Source organism: Macaca fascicularis, chromosome 4 (assembly GCF_037993035.2).
Source record: "Macaca fascicularis isolate 582-1 chromosome 4, T2T-MFA8v1.1".
Lineage (NCBI taxonomy): Eukaryota > Metazoa > Chordata > Mammalia > Primates > Cercopithecidae > Macaca > Macaca fascicularis.
This window is the reverse complement of record NC_088378.1, coordinates 146,533,687-146,548,112: the sequence shown is the minus strand read 5'-3', so window position 1 is coordinate 146,548,112 and position 14,426 is coordinate 146,533,687. Positions and strand designations below refer to the sequence as shown.

Sequence of the window (14,426 nt, the reverse complement as noted above, 5' to 3'; positions counted from 1 at the left end):
GCCACAGGTTCAGCTCACCCTCAGGGAAAGTATGGGCTACAAACTGCAGGAGGAGTAATCACAAGGGGTCCACTCCAGAGTCTGTAGGATACAACATATAAGAAACTCAAGGTTCTCCCATTGTAACTAGCCTGCTTCCCCTTTCCCTGGGCAACACACTGCACCTGCCTCTCTCTAGGAGTCTATTTCCATACAAGCAAAGTCTCAGAAAGAGAACACATGCATGGCCATCAGGCACTGTCTGCCATGATGATGGCCACTGCTGTATCACACCATAAACATTGTTCTATCAGTTACTACTGGATTCCCAACCATTAAAACCATTATACATTTCTATTTTTCCCTCCCACCCCCATGCTTTTTTAAAGAGAGAGACAGGATCTTGCTCTGTCACCCAGGTTAGAGTTCTTGGTGTGATCATAGCTGAGTGCGGCCTTGAACTCCTGGGCTCAAGTGATCCTCCTGCCTTAGCGTTCTATAGTGCTGGGATTATAGCTATGAGACACTGGGCCTTGCTTGTCTTTATACACTTCTGTCTTTTCTTTATGGACAACCCTGAGTTCTTCATAGACCTGCCTGAGTAGGTGTTCCCTCCTGCGTGGCATCTGCCTCATTAATCCCCAAGGCCCTCTTTGTGGTCTTTCCCTACTCCTAGGGAGATCCTTCTCAGAATTCTTGCTCCACTTGCTCCAGAACTGCTGAAATTCCTTAGGCTTTGATCCTGGGCTCTCTTTTCACACCACATATACTCTTGTAGGGTCCAGTCCATTTTCAGAGCTCTATCCCATAAGCAGACGCCACCGGCACCTGCATTTCTGTCTCCAGCCACACACATTCCCTGAACTCAGTGCCCACTAGCATCTCACAATGAGTGTGTCCAAAACTAAACTCCCATCAGCCCTGCCTACCCATCATTATCTGAGTGAGCGACACCACCTAACAGTCATTTTAGCCTTCTCTTGTTGTCTCTTAACCCACCATATCTGACTGATAGCCAAGTCCTGCTATTTGTACTTCCTTTCAACAGTCCAGCTTAGTGGTTTGAGCACAGACTCTTTTGCCAGACAGCCTGGGCTCAAGGCCTAGCTTGGAAAGAAACTACTCATGTGACTTTGGTGAGTCGTTTTACCTCTCTGGACCTCAGCTTTGACATATAAAATGTGGGAAATAAGATACCTTTTAGTGTTGTTGTGAATCTTATTAATACATATAAATCTCAAAGCACAGTACCAACATGATAGTAGGTTTTACGTAAGTATTTGTTAGTACTAATATTAATAGTTGATCCAGACTCCTCTCCCCATCTCCAAGCCATCATCATTTCTTGCCTAGAGTGTCACAGTAGCTTCCTTCCAGGTCTCCCTATCTATTAACATCTGGCCCACTGAGGAGGACAGATACATTATTCAACCCCAGCAGGCATCATCCCATAGAATACAATGTAAATGGCACCCCCTACCTCCCATCTTCCCTTGCACCTGCCCCACTGCTATTTTCAGTGTACACATTTTTTCACGTCAAACTTTTCAGAGATTTTCCCTTCACCTTCAAAGTGAGACTCCAACTCCACAGCAGGCAACTGTTGATGTTGTCTCCAGGGGAGGTGGGTTCAGGAGTCATCAATGCAGGGATCAGAATTGAAACTTACAGAATGGAAGACAATGAAATGCATTGAGGGTTAATACATGAAGGTGCTGTGCTAACTCTTCCTTAAATAACTTATGGAATAGGTCTTATTTCCACCCTACAGACAAAGAAACAGACATGATTAGTTAGTAAACTGGCTTTGGGTTCCAGGGCTAATGAGTTGTGGATGAAAAGAGATGAAGATAGAAAAAAAAAAAGCCTAGAGACAGCAGATAGTAAGCCAGTGTGCGTGTGACGTGCTGACAGATATCTAGATATAACAGAAAGAAAATTCATGTTCATGGGAGTTCCTAATGGCAACAAGAGGTGAGATAATCATGAGAAATGGATATTTCTTGAGACTAACTCAGTAAAGGAGACAGATTTCTGGGCATTTTGCCACACCATTGCATGCAGAACACTGGAATTGGTCTCGTAGAAGACAAAGAGAAGATAGGATCAAGTGCCCAGGTCTTGAAGGAGGGCTAAGTGCACTTTTCACTTAGTGTACATTCTTGTGACTTATTTATTTATTTAGTTTTTGATACACTGTTGTAAGCAAACTGTATGCATTATCTCATTCCATCCTCACAACAGCAACCCTAAAAGTCAAGTACTATTACCATCCTTATTTTAGAGATAGGGAAACTGGGACACAGAGATGTTAGGTAACTAGCCCAAGGTCACACAGGCCACCTGGCTTGAGAATTAGTGCTCTTATCCACTCCATTATGCAACCCCTCCTCACTAATTTTAAACTTCAGTGGCTGAGACCTACTAGATGATAGATTCTCAATAAAAATTTGTTGAATCACTGAATTCATTTCTGCCCCATTTCACATCCATTTCTTTCCCAAGACTTCTTTCCCAGAGTTCTGTATAAAGGACTGCATGAGAAATGGACCCAGGGGCCTCATACTTTGGAAACTTCAAAGTTCAACGATACGGAGTATTGGGCCCAGAGACTCCTAATCTGAAGCTTAGCATTTCAGCTGCTTCTCTGTGTCAAAGCGACTTGAATCCTCCAGGCTAGGGTGGGTTGATCGTTCTTACTGATATAATTTCAAGCAACACAGCTTCTGATAGACTGTGAATTTAAAAATAAGCAAATGAATAATTAAATAAATAAGGATGATAGATGGATAGGGAATGATCAGTGGTATGGATTATAATAAAGTAAGAAAGTTTAGTAAAATATTAACTATATCACTACAACCTACATGGTAGGTATATTGGTATTTACTGAAAATTCTTTCACCTTTGCTTTATGTTTTACAAGTTTTATGATAAACTGTTGGGAAGGAAAAAGGGGAGGGAAAATTTTTGATATTCTGCTGATAACAGAGACCAGAAATACCATTGGCTTAAACAAAACAAAGGTTTTCTTGTTGTTTTGTTTGTTTGTTTGTTTGTTTTCATGTAAAATGAATTTAGATGGTGGCAGTCCAGGGCTGATCTGGCCCCTCAGAGATGTCATTCATGACCCAGCCTTCTTCTGATTTCATTCTCTGCTGTCTCTGCATGTGGCTTCCAACCTCAAGGTTGCCTCATGGTCCCAAGAGGGCTGCTGCATCTCCAGTTCAAAAGTCTACATCATAGGCAAGAGGAAGAAGGAAGTATGGAGAGTGTACCTCACACTTCCCGCTATTTTGGCCTCCCTTTTGAAGGATCTCTGGGAGAAACACAAGCCCACAACTTTCACCTACAAACTATTGGTTTCAACTTAGTCCCTTGGTCTCCAATAACTATGAGATGGAAGAGCATATTGCAGTACCCAAGAAAATTAGGCCTTATCACCAAGAGAAAAGAGGGAACGTATGATTCAGAAGCAACCAGCCATCTCAGCCAGATACTGCACAGCCTAAATTCAACCATTTACAATATAATCAAATTCCATCAGCCCCAGTCATATCTTAGCTTTAGGAGCTTTGATCACTGACTTGCAAATCCAAAAAGTGTGTTTTGAGGTCCTAGGCCACAGGAAGTACCAGTTTGTCCCACAGACCTCTTACAGAGATGGCATTCACAGTCTATCTAGTGTCCAGCTTCAGAGAGTATGTACTCTACTGGCAGCACAATAAACAAATACACAGGGAAATACTATATAGCACAAACCAGGAGCTAAGGGCAAATGAAGATGCTCAGAAACACCTGCACTAAAAATTTCCTGAAAAAGGTAAAACATGTCAAGCAACACTGCCTCTGGAAACCAGAAAAATTATATTATTTGATAACAGATCCTAAGCCTGGATGTTGGAGGTGCTTGAAAATGTGCATTGTGTCTGGCTTTCTTTCCATTTATATGTTATTTGACTCTGCAGTAAAATCTCCTCCTCCTCCATGTACCCATATTCATGCTAGCAAATGTTAGCAAACTGCCACAATAGCATTTTAATTAGTGCACATCTGTCTCTCTTCTTTTAATTAGTGCACATCTGTCTCTCTTCACCACATTATAATCTTTTCCCGTTTTGTTCTGCTTATATTTCTATTATGATAAAAGACTTAAGACAAGTAAATACATAGAAATACTTATATACATGTACGTGCAAGAATGATTCAGATAGATAAACACAGAAACACAAACAGTAAGGGAGGTAGGGCTGGAATTTTACTTCAACGTGTACAATTCAATGTACTTTCAGTTTTCATTTCAACCTTCCTCAGTGGTTTTTTTCCTAGCAGCTGATGAGAAACATCACCTCTGAGCCAATCAAGAAACTAATTCTTCCAAAGAGAGATTGTTCCAATTCCTCACGGTGACCTGACAGCCTCTGCTTTCTTTTTCCTTTCTTCAGAATGAGAGACTCAACCATAGTAGAAAGAATGGAGGACTATATTAACGACCCTTCTTCAGTGGGCTGTGATTTTCAAAGGGGAATACTAAGTTGTAAGTAGGGGATATTGATTACAGCCTGGGTTACAATGCCTGGGAGGACAGTGGCTGAATCACTGAGAGTGGTGAGTGGGCATGCAGGGCATGACTCACCCAGAGAAAGGGTGAGGTGCCTGTGTTTGTGTGTGTATGTGCGTGTGTGTCTGCATGGGCACCCACACACATGTGTGGGTACGCGGGGAGAGACAAGTAGTGCAAAGAATAAAGACCTGCAGATGTTGGGATTTGGTGGAAGGAAAGGGAGACAACATAAATGAAGAAATATTCCAACTGCATGTTCTTAAGAATGTATTGTGGTCAGAAAAGGGCAAAAAAGTCTCTAAAATCTGTTCTGGCCAACTCAAGCCATCTATTCTAAGAGATTCTAGAAAGAGATGTGCCTTATAGATTCATATGTAAATTTGTTCATTATGGAAATATTTATAATATAGAAAAATCTGAACCAGCATACACATACAACAGGCGGGGAATAGACAAAAAATGCATGGTTCAATCACAAAAGAGATTTCCATGCAGTCTTTAGGAATTGTGTTTTTAATGAAGGGCAATTATTTCTAATTTTAACAATGTTGGATCCATACATTAAACCTTGTTTTGTTTCTTTTAGGAACAGTATATCTTTTTCCTTCCATTCATCATTTCCCCAAAACCTAACATATGTGTTCCAATGGATACAATCTATTTCATTGTATGAATATACAATTATTTTTAATACTTTCCTACTTTGGCTATTTCAATTATCTATATTTGGCTTCTATAGATTTTATTATACTTAACAGCCTCAGGCATAAATTTTTGTCTTAATTTCTGATTGTTTTTTTCCTTCAATAATAATTCCAATAAGTGGAACTTTTGGGTAAAGCATACAACTTCTTTTATTTAAATAGCAGTTCCTTGGTACAGCATGTAACTTTTTAAGGATGCTTGCTGTATATATGACCAAAATGCTTTGAGAAATATTTATATTTCTACTACCAAAGTATATGATTACTACTACAGAGTTTTTTATTGATTTATTGATTTGTAGAAATGGGGGTCTTATTATGTTGCCCAGGCTGGTCTTAAACTCCTGGGCTCAAGGGATGCTCCCACCTCAACCTCCCAAATTGCTATGATTACAGGCATTAGCCACTACTTAAACTTTTATTCCTTTATGCTTTCCTTCATTTGCAATATTGACTATAATCAGGAAGGAAAAAAATAAATATCCTTTTAAAAAATGAAAACATATGTCTCACTTTAAGCAGAGCAGAGAAATTGTTAACTTTGAAACCAATGATAATAAAAATGATACCCCTTCTATAGCAACATAAAGAGCAGTTTTGGGGAGCAGAAGATGTGGTGAAATGCAATGTTTAGTGCGGGTGGGTGCAAGATCCAGGCAGGGGTGGAGGATGGCCGGCTGCACAGACCTCTGTTCCGGTGCTTCCTCTTCATTCCTCCCCACCTCCCTCTGCAGACCTTGTTCTCAGAGGCCATTCCCAGACCCAGGTAGCCACAGCAGCAGGTGTTATGGCTGCAGGCCTCATGCTCCTTTGATTTAGAAGAAACTGTTGAGGAGTTAGTTTTTACTGAGTAGCTAATATGTTCCAAGCAGTATTCTCACTCATAATAATTACTGTTAAGTAATACATGAAAAATTTTAAATTTAAAGCATTTCAATATTTTAATAGTAAAGGGAGCAAAAGGCCAAAATGTCCTTTCACTCACTTAACCTCCAATCTTCAGTTTAGCATGCACCTTTTTATACACTTTTTCAGGTGTTTACATCTATATGTGGAAATGTATAGTTTTGCTTTTGTTTTTCAATTGAATCATTAGTATAGTTCTGCAACATACTTTTTGATCACTTAGTGTGTCTCCATTATCTAGGTTATGACAATAAATCAACTCTTTTTACCTGCTTCATTGAATTCCCTCCGAGGGATGAGCCATCATTCCTCTAAGCAGTCTCCTGTTGGGTGGCTGGTTCAGTTGGTTACCACTTTTATGCTTTAAAAATAGTGCTGCAGTGTCATTCTCACAGAGGCTTCTCTCTGCACCCATGCAAGTACTTTGCTGGACTAGACATCAGGAAGTGGAATTGCTGGGCCAATTGTGCACATTCTAATTTCACACTTAATGATACTGAATGAGTAAATAAAGTTCCAATGGTTTTGTCCCATAACCGAGATCACACAGCTTGTGAATCTTAGAGCACACAGCTTGTGAATCTTAGAGGCTTTATCTATTGCTTACCTTTTTTGTGTCCATAACACTAACATAGTAGGCCTGGCCCATTGTGGGTGCTCAGTAAATATTTGTTGAATGACTTTATGAAGGAAGAAAGAAAAGATGAGTAAAACCTGGTCTTATTTGCAGCTCTCTGATCTCTAGCCTTGAATTAAATGTGATGGGTTCAGCCCCTAACTGACTCCAGAGCCCCCACCAGGCAGTCTGCCTGAATCCCACCAGGAGTCCACTGGGCCATGACTTGACCATGATGATGGCCAAGAGTTGAGGCTTTGAGGAGTCCAAGATATTGGACACCATCTGTGGTGGACCCCAGTGGATCCAAGGAGCCCAGTGAAGAGGGTCCTGCATGAATCAGAGGGGGATAGTGGAGGGTTGGACATGGCAGGGGAAGTTTGGGGAAGTGATAGGATTCTGAATATTTTCAAGCAGTAGAGTCAAGGATTTCTTGATTGGATAACATGTGCATTATACATAGACATGTTTACAGGTAATTTTCCATGTTGGAACTCAAAAGTAAAGACCCTGAAGGACAGACTTTTTTGGCACCGGTAAGATCTTCTTCTGTCACTGTAATTGAGTTAGCCCTGGGGAAGTGGACCTGTGGAATCCTATAGCTTCCTTTGGGCCATAGTGTCTGCTCCACACCTTCTGGTGTCTCCTGATATGCAGCACGGATGAAAATGGCAAGTTCCCTGGCCTTTCTTCTGCTCAACTTTCAAGTCTGCCTCCTCTTGGTCTAGCTGCTCACTCCTTGCTCAGGTAAGGAATGATTCCATGATTGTTTCTGAAGCAGACAATTATGTATTAATGTCCTCATAGAACTTTTGACTCCTTCCCAAACCTGGAAGTCCATCCCAACTGGAAGGATCACATGTCACTAAGAGACAAAGAGTGTTTCTGTTAGCAGTTGGTCCCCCTCTAGGTTCTCTGTATCTCGCCTTCCCTGTCTGAGAAGCACCCTTCCTCTCATGACCCCAACTCTAACACCCTCTGATGGAGCCTACTCCTTGTGACGACAGCTCAGTTTGCTGTGCTTGGACCCCTTGGGCCCATCCTGGCCATGGTAGGTGAAGACTCTGATCTGCCCTGTCACCTGTTCCTGACAGTGAGTGCAGAGACCATGGAGCTGAGGTGGATAAGTTCCAGCCTAAGGAGGGTGGTGAATGTGTATGCAGATTGCAAGAAAATGGAAGACAGTCAGAGTGCAGAGTATTGAGGTAGAACTTCGATTCTTCAGGATGGCATCACTGCAGGGAATACTGCTCTCCCAATATACAATGTTACAGCCTCTGATAATGGAAAGTACTTGTGTTATTTCCAAGATGGTGACTTCTATGAAAAAGCCCTGTGGAGCTGAAGGTTGCAGGTGAGCCTCCAGGTTTTGTTCTGAGAACATTTCTCTGTAGGATCTAGAGCAGATGCAGAGTTCCTCTTCCAAAAGCACTGCAGACACTCCTGCCTGCTCACTAGCAATTGTCTGCACTGCCTTCCAACTTAGCTTCTCTGAGGCCCTTAAGAAAGACACAGGGTTTCCTTTAGGAAGAATCCCTGCTATACCCTACATGCTCAAGTAAACAACTCCCTCCCACTGGTGACCAGAGATATAAGGGAAGTGAAGGGTGAGGGATAGGAAGCATAAGAAACCATCTCTTCAGTGACTGGTACACAGTCATTTTGGTTTAGTTGTGTAACAGATGGCTTCTGTTGTGTCTCCAAGTGCACACTACCATGGGCCCTGGGAGGTGGAATAGTGATTGTATCTGCTGCCGATGTTTTCCAATCAGTGACTCCCAGAGATATTTTTGTAGTAGAATGAGGCATGTTTCTTACTTGTTGCAGTGAGGAAGAACACACATCATGGGGAGCTGTGGCAGTATCTCAGTAAGAAGGTGTTAGAGCAGACTTAGTATACAATTTGGGCTTCTGTTAGGGGATTTCAGGAAGGGTTTATAGACTTAGCCCTCTGCTCTGGATGAGATACTGTCAGGAAGGTGTGGGGAGATGAATTCTGTGAGTGGAACCTTAATCAAGCTTATCCAGGAGGAAGGAGACTAGGATGAGACTAAAGCTGTAATTGATGAAGAGGCAGCAATTCCTCATTGCCGATGGGGGATGTTTGGTCATTGTTGTGGTTTGTACAATGTTCATGTTTTTCTCTGCACTCACACATGATGTGGGGTGTTCTTGTTTTTCCCATGATCTGTCGTAGTGACAAAGTACTATTTTCTGTGTTTTGTGAAATTGTTCATGTTCAGCAGGAGGATACCAAGACCTGGTGTCAGGTTCCAGATGTCTGGGATGGCTTTTTTCTTTCTCAGTGCAATCCCTTGCCTCAGGGCTTCTGGTTAGGTTTGGTTTAAGGAGAGCTATAGAAGACAATGGTAGAAGGAAGAGAGAAGGGAGAGGTCTGGGTGCTTATTCCCTGGCTTTCTTCCTGCAAGTTACCCTCAGGCTGGCTGCATTGCCTTGCAGAAGGTCATAGCTCAACTCAGGAATGTCCTCGATCCATAAATCTCTTCTTTTATGTCTCCAGAACAGCTCCCTCTCCTCCTCCCTCTGGTAATTGGGGTGGGTGGAAATAGCCCCACTGTTACTGACCCTGGGATACTGCACTAGCCCATTTAGTTTTCTCCATCATGACCACACTTGTGTAAATAGTTCCTGAATGAAATCTTCCTTGAATTATCAAATGTGAGTCTGCCATTGATTCCCATTAAGACCCTCCCTGATACAGGAGCTCTCAAGAATTTAGGCCAATTTATCCTTCCACAGCACTGGGTTCTGATCTTCACGTTGAAGTGAAGGGTTGTGAGGATGGAGGAATCCATCTGGAGTGCAGGTCCACTGGCTGGTACCCACAACCCCAAATACAGTGGAGCAACATCAAGGAAGAGAACATCCCAGCTGTGGAAGCACCTGTGGTTGCAGATGGAGTGGGCCTGTAGCATTAGCAGCATCCGTGACCCTGAGAGGCAGCTCTGGGGAGGGTGTATCCTGCATCATCAGAAATTTCCTCCTCGGCCTGGAAAAGACAGCCAGCATTTCCATCGAAGGTCAGTACCTGCTTGGCCTCAGCTTTACTGAGTTGAGCTGTGACAGGTGATGAAGGGTTATGTGTGAGTTTCTACTGTGTAAGTCTCTATGGTCAACATGGGTGTCTTCACCACACGTAAGGTTCAAAGCAGGGACCTGGAGGCTCCTCCCTGCTCCAGGGGAGCTTCCCCACTCCACAAAGCTGTTCATGCCACAAACATTTACTGAACATTTCCTGCCTGACAGAAAGTGTGACAGGTAATGTGAATTGGGTAAAAACGTTAAGAGAAGTTCCTTATGTAAAGTCAAATGACAAAATGGGAAAACATATATATATTTACAAACTCATAGAGAAAGCTAATCTCCTTGAAACAGAAGATTTTGAAAACTGAGTAAAAAATTTTAACAAAGGTCATGAATTGTTAATTCACAGGAAAGGAAATAACCCACAAAAGGGTGCTCATTCTCACTCATTAGGGAAACATATATAGGAAATCATTTTTCACTTATGATATTGGCAAAAATCAAAACCACACTGCCTTGCTTGATAGCACATGGCTATGGCAGGAATGTAGGAAGGCAGTGACTCTCAGTCATTTGCTCATGTCACTTGTATTTTTGGTATGCATTAGCACAACCTCTATTGGGGGATCTATCCAAACTACGTATTTACTTATCAAAAATTCCAGTTCTGGGAGTTTATCTGATAGATTAGCTTGCATTTGTATGAGATGATCCATATAAAATGTTTCTAGGGTGTTTGTTTATTTGTTTGTTTTTGAGAGGGAGTCTCATTCTGTTGCCCAGGCTGGAGTACCATGGTGCAGTTTCAGCTCACTGCAACCTCCTTCTCCTGGGTTCAAGAGATCCTTCTGCCTCAGCCTCCCCATTAACTGGGATTACAAGCATGCACCACCAGACCTGGCTGATTTTATATTTTTACTAGAGATGTGGTTTCACCATGTTGGCCAGACTAGTTTCAAACTCCAGACCCCAATTCATCTGCCTGCCTCAGCCTCCCAAAGTGCTGGGATTACAAGTGTGATTCACCATGCCCAGCCTGTAAAAAGTTTCTTACAGCATTCATTGTGATTGTACAAGGTTAGAAGCTATGCAGAAGCTTACTGATGATCAACTTCCATAAAGGAAATACTGCCCAGTTGTGAAAGAAAAAAGAGAAATTCTTTCTATATTAATATGGAAAGATCTCCAAAACACAATTTATCCAGAAAGAGCAAGATGCAGAGTGATGTGTATAGAATGTCATTTTTGGTTTAAACAAGAGGAAAAATAAGAATATATTTTAAATAACTTTTTTTAGTTCTTGACTGTGTTATTAATTTACAGTTTTAAAATTTAACAAGCAATCTTGTAACACTCACTGTACATCAGGCACTTTATTTATTTATTTAGTGACAGAGTCTCACTGTCAACCAGGCTGGAATGCAGTGGCACAATCTTGGCTCACTGTAAGCTCCGCTTCCCAGGTTGAAACGATTCTCCAGCCTCAGCCTTCCAAGTAGTTGGGATTACAGGGACATGCCACTACACTCAGCTAATTTTTGTAATTTTAGTAAACATGGGTTTTCACCATGTTGGCCAGGCTGGTCTCGAACTCCTGACCTCAAGTGATCTACCCACCTTGGCCTCCCAAAGTGCTAGGATTACAGGCATGAGCCACTGCACGCAGCCCATCAGGCCCTTTATAAGTACTAATTTAATTTTTCTAACTTCAGGAGATAGGTATTACCATTACCCTCATTTTGTAGATTAGACCACTACAAACAGAGGTTATGTAAGTAGTCCAACATCACACTGCTGGTCACAAGCGGGAGCCAGCATTTAAACCCATGCCCTCTGACTCCACAGTTTATATCCCTAAGCATCATATTAAGTGGACTAAGGAGAAGTTAATAGAGGGAGGGAGGGAGAACTGGGTGGTTGGGAGAGTTGCATGACTTCATGTATTTATAGTTTTTGAACCATGTAAATGTGTTACTGGTTGAAAAAATATTTAGAAAAAAATGAGTATGACTCTGCTCAAGTTAATTTCCATATGAGAGGCAGACATCTCAAGATAAGTGATAGTAGTAGCTTGTAGTGAGGGTTTACCAAAGTCTTCTCTATAGTCCTCTGAGACTTTAGGAAGAGAACGCTTATTTAACCTCATGAGACAGATTCACTGCCCCTGACCTGGGCTAAAGAGCTAGAACTTGGGGTGCTGAGGCTGGGGAGGCTGAGTGCACCAGCGCCCATGACCCACAGCTCTCCCTTTCGTAGATCCCTTCTTCAGGAGCACCCAGTCCTGGATCGCAGCCCTGGAAGGGACCCTGCCTATCTCGCTGCTGCTTCTTGCAGGAGCCAGTTACTTCTTGAGGCAACAGCAGAAAGAAAAAATTGCTCTGTCCAGGGAGACAGAAAGAGAGCGAAAGATGAGAGAAATGGGATTATGCTGCCACAAAGCAGGAAATAAGCCTAAGAGGTATCCAAAGTGAACAGAGAATCTAAGCCCCAGGCTTGCATGCCCAGCCTGAAGATCTCACCCCCATCCCCACTCTGGCACTGCATCATGTTTAAGGTTTATTTTCCCGAAACTCCCCTCACCCATAACTGTTCTTTTTTTTTTTTTTTTCTTTTTTTGTTTATTTTCCAGAGAAGCTCCAGGAAGAACTCAGTAATTTCCCATTCCCCAGGAGATCCAGGCATGTCTTCCTATCCCCTCCTTGAGGGCCTTGATAACTCTTCCTTCCCTGTTCATTCCATTGCAGAGAGGAGTAAAATCTAGCACATGGCTCGTGAGTGGCTCTGACATTTTCTCTGAATTTGAATCTATGACTGTCTCTCCTCGGATATTTTCCAGCCTACAAATCTTTGTCCAGGTTTGAAAAGTGGTCCTGGATCTCTTTACTCAGGAAAAGAAAATAACTGTGGCACTTTGGAGAAACTCCCCGGAAGGAGTCTCTCTCTCTCTTCTTCTATCTTTCTCATTCTTGGAAAAAAAAAAAAAAAAGTCTTCAATCTCTTTGTACTAGGGGCCACAGACTTTTATGCCTTAAAAAACCCTGAGGAAATCCAGGGGTGCACTTCAAAAGGAAGAGGGAAGAGAAGGATGAGGTGCATTTTCTATGGCAGGAAACTTACTTGTTGTTTTCCATAATCTAGAGGATGTTGAAAGGAAAACAAGAATGGAAGATTTAAGAGACAAGAAAATTAGAAAAGAGAGAGGGAGAAAAGTGTGTCTAATAACGTGGAGTAACTACAGTGGCTCAGTTGGTACAGATTTATTATAACTGCATCAAAAACTAGTCCCTGAAGTTGTTCATTAAATTTCCCAAATTCTTTTTAGAGCAAGGTAAGAAATGATACAGATTGAGAAGGATGGATCTTGTACTCCTAGACATTCGCCTATAGACATGGTGACACCTATGCCCAGGTACAGGAGTATAGACAGATTCAAAATAGATTGGCAGGACTCCATTGGGAAGGAACTCTCACAGTGACTGCCTTGCCACTAGCATCCAGCCAATGTTCCCAGACTGGATATTAAGAAGAAGAGGTGAAGAGAGAATTGAGCATGCAGAGTGAGACTGGAGGGAAGGGTGAAATGGTCAAAAAGAAATATTAGATGGATGCAAAAAGAAGCAGAAAGGGCCAACACAGAAAAGACAGAGTTCAGGTGACATCTCTACCTTTCTGTTATTGTAGGAGGAGAGACGTCTCCTCCTACATGGTGAGTGAGCCTGATGCTCTCTGAGTTTGCTGGATTATGGGCCATGAATATTTCAACCTTTTTTCTGCTGTGACCCATTAATGTTCTCAGTTGGATTAATCAGATCTAACCTGAAGACTCTATTTTGCATGTTGAGGGGGTGACTTCTGCTTTTCCGGAGCCTCTGAGAGACTGCTGACCCTGCACATGCCCAGGCAAAGCCTGGCCATGCAGCCTGCACCCCTCATGACACAGGGGGCCAAGTCTGACATTGTTTAGAAGGTGCCACCTCTTATCCATCAGAGCTGTAGAGGAGGGAAGCTGAACCCTGGAAGAGACTCTGAAGAAAAGCAGAGAAAACGTGTAGTGAAAGGAGAATGGAGTGTGGAAAAGAACAAAAATACTGACCTTTTTCTTATCTGTGTCTCCTTCCTTTCAGAATGGAAAATGGCCCTTTTCAAGCCTGGTGAGTAAATCACTGTATGTTCCCTGGACCAACAACCTGAGGGACCATATGCCTTTTTCCTCCTCCAACTCTTGTGATTTGGGGGAGAAAAGTTGCTTTGACTTCCTTCGTGGATAGGAAGACACATGAAGGGTGGAGCTGAGGAGAAGGAGACACACACTGAGTGATACTGCAGGAAGAGTGAGGATGGAAATGCCAAGGAGAGGAGGCGATGCCTGCCCAAAGAACTTTGTCCTTCCCAGGCTTCCCATGTCTCCTACTGACTGTGTCTCCTCAAAGGTTTTAATGCTTCTGAGTTTTGGACTCCACATTTTTAAATGATGTTTGCAAACTGTGTTTTGTGGAGGTTGATGTGAAGACTGAAGCAATAATAAATATGCATTGGTCAAAAACCTAGTAAGAAAGAGATGATGAGTTCAAACTGCGTGGTTGAAGAAGGTGTGTGGAAAGGAGGGTTAAGG

The 14,426-nt window shown here is 42.3% G+C and overlaps 1 protein-coding gene and 1 pseudogene across 3 annotated transcripts in view; both read left to right on the top strand.

Annotated features, from left to right (window-relative positions):
• The window catches only part of LOC102121503 (butyrophilin subfamily 3 member A2), a 36,561-nt gene extending 22,599 nt beyond the window's left edge, over window positions 1–13,962 (top strand). For all 3 annotated transcript variants that reach the window (XR_010586490.2, XM_065544305.2, XM_065544306.2), the window contains one exon: window positions 13,939–13,962. The gene's annotated coding sequence lies outside the window, so the exon portion shown is untranslated. The remainder of the gene's footprint in view (window positions 1–13,938) is intronic.
• LOC107129452 (butyrophilin subfamily 3 member A2-like) lies at window positions 7,176–14,357 on the top strand (annotated as a pseudogene).
• Window positions 14,358–14,426: the final 69 nt, after the last annotated feature.